The sequence below is a fragment of the Alexandromys fortis genome, unplaced genomic scaffold (genome assembly GCF_014885135.2).
Source record: "Alexandromys fortis isolate MF-2015 unplaced genomic scaffold, M_Fortis_MF-2015_v1.1 scaffold_40, whole genome shotgun sequence".
In the NCBI taxonomy this organism is placed as follows: domain Eukaryota; kingdom Metazoa; phylum Chordata; class Mammalia; order Rodentia; family Cricetidae; genus Alexandromys; species Alexandromys fortis.
Window position 1 is genome coordinate 9,068,737 of NW_026067966.1, and position 5,545 is coordinate 9,074,281.

The 5,545-nt window shown below is 44.6% G+C and overlaps 1 pseudogene; it reads left to right on the forward strand.

The window, feature by feature from the left end:
• Positions 1 to 1,124: 1,124 nt before the first annotated feature.
• LOC126508792 (adenosine 5'-monophosphoramidase HINT1-like) overlaps positions 1,125 to 5,545 on the forward strand; it is a 13,443-nt pseudogene continuing 9,022 nt past the window's right edge.

Consider the following 5,545-nt stretch of genomic DNA (forward strand, 5'->3'; position numbering starts at 1 on the left):
CCCTTTTGTATTGGTGATATGGGATTCCCCTCTGTATGCTGGGAATACCATTGGTAAATAAAGGAACAGCTGTGGGCCCATAGCACAGCTGTAGGGAAGCAGAGCGAGGAGGGGAAAACTAAACTGAATGCTGAGAGAAAGGAGGCAGAGTCAGAGAGAAGCCTTGTAGCCCCGCAGGAGACAGAGGGAACTTTAGCCGGTAAGTCACAGCCACATGGCGATACAAAGATTAATAGAAATGGGTTAAATTAATATGTAAGAGTTAGCCAATAAGAAGCAAGAGCTAATGGGCCAAGCAATGATTTAAATAATACAGCTTCTGTGTGATTATTTCGGGGCTAAGCGGCCAGGAACAAACAAGTGGCCTCCTCCAACATATTGGGGGTATAAAAGTGTATGGAAAATTAAATGCAGGGATTTCAGTACTCACTGAAACTCCTTCCTAATATGTTTCTGTTTTATTATTTTTACTCACATCTGTATATTCTTTACTAACATTTCTGATTCCCATGCCCCTACCCTGGCAAGTGGTATTTTTGTCGAAGCTGGTCTCTTGACACGACAGCATGCATGACTTTAAGAGATTCAAGACCCAAAGCCTCAGCCTGGTGGTGGCGCACGCCTTTAATCCCAGCACTCGGGAGGCAGAGGCAGGCGGATCTCTGTGAGTTCGAGACCAGCCTGGTCTACAAAGTTCCAGGACAGGCTCCAAAACCACAGAGAAACCCTGTCTCCAAAAACAAAAACAAACAAACAAACAAACAAAAAAGACCCAAAGCCTCCCCACAAGTCAGAATTGCTGAGAACATCAGGAACAAGTTCAAAGGCACCACCAATGTAGGAAGCACAGGTAAGCCACTAGGTGGCGCTAGAAATCTCACATTATAGGCAAGCATCAGGGCTGCAGTTTCCTCCCGTGGGAAACAAGTAACCCAGTTCACTGCACTTAAGACCAGCTGGCTATGGGTGAATGCGGCACACCTGGAAAATTCATGCTCGCTCTGCTTCTTACAGGGAGTAGTCTGAAGATGTCTGAAGTGTCCAGAAATTTCTGGGGCAAATCAGAGTTTACTTGAGAAAAGTGAGTGGCTGTCTTGTAAACGCTGCAGCTTTGCTACCTAGGGATGAACATCGTCACAGTTAACACAATCCACCCTGTGGAGGTCAGCACCGTTACTGGCAATTAGTATACCTGGGAAGTGAGGATAAATCGAGAGAATTGACAGTTGAGACCTGTTGGGGGTGAGGACACTTGTGCACAGAGTAAGATCAAGTTAAACACTTATCTATCACATTTAAATGAAGTACAGTATATGGGTATTATGGAGACGGTAACAATGATGCCTTGAATCGGGAGCCCATCGGACTACCCCGGTGTGATGGATAGGAACCGCGGGACAAATCCATCACATGTGCTGTGCACGTGTGCAGGTTCCGGATAATGTGGCCCTGGGGCTGCAGCTTGAGGTGCAGTTATGGGAAGGCATCTTTGACAGTTCTGACTGGGCTGTGCCGTTACTCCTGCCCTTTGTGGTTTTAGGTTCTGGGCAGCAAGAGGAATAAGGTGAGGCCTTTCCTTAGATCCAGCATAGGCGTCTGATTCATACCTGAGGTCAAATGCCATCCATGTGAGGGTTGTGGGGACACAGGAGAGGAAATATGTAGGTTCACTCTGGCGAGGTAAGAACTACAGAGGGAGATTTTTCTACTTCCCTGTGTGATAACATTTGAGGTGAGTTATAAAATATGCATGAGAAGCTAACAGTAGAGCAGAGGGACATGCTGGCACCATGGCAACGTGAGACCGTTCGTGGTGCTTAGTGGGCAATGCGGCAGTCAGCATGAAGGGGTGAATGGGGGCCAAGAGCAGAGACTAGCAAGGTAGGTCAGAGCAGAGAACCACGAATGTGCAGACAGCGGGGACCCCTGGAAGGCTTCTAGCAAGCTCGGTACACTCGGGCCCGTATCTCCTTAAAGACAACAAACTGCAAAGAGGAGGAAGGGCCAAGGCTGGGGATCCAGGGAGCTGGAGACCCTTTGTCAAGAACTGGGCCACCGCCAGTGGCACTTAGTAGGCTAAAAGATGCAGCTGGCTCTACCCCCTGCCTCCCATGCTCAAACGCGGCTCACGGCGGCCACGCTTCTCACCTGTGTGAGTACTAAAGCTGCCTTCAGATGCCAATGGTCCACGTCCACTCTCACGTGTGCTCTTTCCTAAATGCTTTTAAACCATTAGAAATGAAAGAGACATTTAAAATCCATACCAGGGGCTAAAGAGATGGCTCGGTGGTTGAAAGATTGGTTGATCTTCTAGAGACCCGGGTTCGATTCCTAGCACCCACATAGAGGCTCCCAGGCATCCATAACTAATCCCAGGGGTTCTAGTGCCCTCTTCCCACAGGCATCAGACACACATGTGGTACACAGACAGTACATGCAGGCAAAATACCCACACACATTAAAACAAATTTTAAAAATTATTAAATAAAAATAAATGAAAATCAACAACATATAGTTTGGTAATTATTAATTTCTCAAAAATCAGTCAGCAGGTTGAAAGCAAGTTAGATAACTTCTCTGGGACTCTTTACAGAAGACGGCTGGCACAGTTGTTATGTGTGTTTACCATATAGTGCAGACCTCAGAGACGCTAAGTACTCAAAGCGTGTAGGCTCCTTTTACTGTCGGTATATCTACTGCAGCGTCTTGTATATTGTGTGTTGTCTTATTGTCTAGACAATGTGGTATCCTCTTCTTTGCAAATCAGAATTGAACTTTTCCTTAGTTCCAACACACTACAAACAACCAGTTTGATTTTTAAGGAACTTACTCAATTCCATCATACTAAGAAAAAATTAGCCAGCATTAATTAGTCCTTCTTCCTGAAAACAGAGAATGGAGGTTTGATATGGTTTAGGTATGAAGTGGTCCCCAAGTGGCTCACTCTGAGAAAGCTGGCCACCAGTTGGTGATACTATTTGGGTACTATAGAAGGTGGGTGCACCCTGAGGAAGTAAGTCTCTGGTGGGTGGGGGCAAGCTGCGTATAGTTTTGGGTTTCTTTCTGTTCTCTCCTTGCTTCCTGCCTGTCCCCAGGTGAGACCCCTGTCCCTCCACACACTTGGCCACCACAGAAGGCTGTGGCATGTACTAAAGTAACCCTCCACAGAAGATCTGAATTCATGGAATATTTGGAGCTGCAGGAAAAGTTTGAAGAAATAGCAGAAGCAGAGATGCCCCCTAACCTCTGGCCATCCTTCTTCCTTGCAAAGATTTTCTGACCTTCCCCTAAATGGGTTACAGAACCCTCATCGTCTCTCTCTAAGGACAGGAGCATTCTTATCTCCAGAGCGAAGGTCACAGAGGAGAGTCAGCATAAACAAGCCTCGCTAAACTCTCCAGTTTATTGCCGCGAGGTCATGCTTTGCTCCACCATATTCTATCCACTCCTTATCAAACCTACTAGTTCACCTGTTACATTGGATCTTTATTTTTTCACAAAGGCTCCAGTGTCCTGGGAAATGTACAGTTGTGTCCCTTCGTCTGTGTTACAATGTCTCCTAGCTAACAACTAGGCCCCCTGGACTGTGAACTCAGGAAGAGTAAAAGAGGAATGATGTTCTCCTCCATGACACAGTTCTGCAGAATAAATACATCTTAGCAGATGAAAGTCAAATGGTGGATACCTCTCCAAGGCACAGAAACAGTAAAGAGCCAAGGAAGAACTCTGTTGTAATTCCAACTATAAGCTTATTCCTCCATTTATGCCGACACAACCACTTCTACAAGGGAAGTGAGCCTCTCCCTGTTCTGTGTTGGGATGTCACAGCAAAGGGCGTGGATTCCAGCCTTTGTAGCTCATCGCCTCTGCTACTGCAGTTTTGAACACCCGTGCTTATTTTCAACATTGTTTTCAATGTTTTGCACGTCTATACTAGTCTAATTCCATGTATATAGCTTGGCATAAGCTTTAGGCATAAGGGGGCTTATTCCAGCTCACAGTTACACAAGTTACCACCCATCATAACTGGGAAGTCACAGTGACGGGGCAGGGGGCGTCACATCCACAGTCGAGAGCAGAGAGAAGTCAATAAATGCACGCTGCTGGATTGCTTGCTTGTTTTCAGCTGCATCTCTCCACTACTCTGTAGTTCTGAAACCCCTGCCACTCAAGCTGGACGGGGTCTCCCCGAGACAATTAATTTAAGACAGCCCCCCAGAGACATGCGCAGAGCTAAGTGAGCATACACAGTCCCTCCTTAAGACACTCGTCCCAAGAATTCTAGGATGTGTTGAGTTAACAAAACTGTTGCACGTGTCAACATCAAGACACTTTAGATGTGTTTCTGTATAATTCAAATTTGCCATGAGAAATGTTTCAGGAGAGGGCCCGTTTGTCTGTTCAGGCCACCCGGCTAGCTTAGTCCCGAAATAACCACATAGAAACTGTATTAATTAAAACATGGCTTGGACCGTTATCTCTAACTTCTTATTGGCTAACTCTTACATATTAATTTAGCCCATCTCCATTAATCTGTGTATCACCACAAAGTCATGGCCTACCAGCAAAGATCCAGCATGTCCCTCTCCAGTGGTGAATTTATGGCTTCTCTCTAATTCTGCTTTCTTACTCCCAGAATTCAATTCTGTCTTCTCCACCTCCCTAAGTTCTGCCCCTATCAGGCCAAGGCAGTTTCTTTATTCATTAATCAATAGAAGCAACACATAGAAAGAAGGGCCTCCTACACCATTTCCCCTTTTCTGTTTAAACGAATAGGAAGAACTTTAACATAGTAAAATTACATATAACAAAACAGTTATCAAGGAAGAATTACACTTATAATGTTTATATCTACTTTATCTTTTATCATAACTAAGGAAAACTATAGCTATAACTATAAATCCATTCTTCAACTCCATCAAAGACTCCAGAAGGATATAATATTACCTAAGTAAACAGGAACTGCATTGTAAGCAACTTCCAAAACTCTAGAATTGACAGAGACATCTTGCTTCCTGGACAGTCATCCAAAGTTCTTCTGTACCATTGGGGCATCCATCTTCAGCCTACAGGCCCATAGTATCCAGCAGACTTTTCCATGAAGTAGGAAATTTTAAAGACAGTTCCACCTATATTGGCAGTTTGACAGTCATTATTTTTCTGTATCCTGCAGAATGTCTAGAAGACCCTTTCATGAAGCAAGAACCCCGAAGCATCATCTCACCTTTAGGCAAGTCCAGCAGTCATTTCTCTGTGGGTCCTGCATGTCCAGTGAAGCAGTCCAGGCAAAAGCAGTTTCTTGCCCAAATGGCTAAGGAGCCTCTTTGATGCCCATCTTCCTCTTGAAGTAGCTTGGTGCTGCCAGGAGCAGATGTGTCTCATTGTCATGAAAATTCCTAAATTCTTAAACATTTTAAATGCCCTATTCTGTAGTCTTTGAAAGATAGGAAGAAATATATCGATGCACATCTAGAAAATCTTACAAACATGACTACAAGCTTAACTATTATAGATGATTATCTATTAACATATATTTCTTAATTAT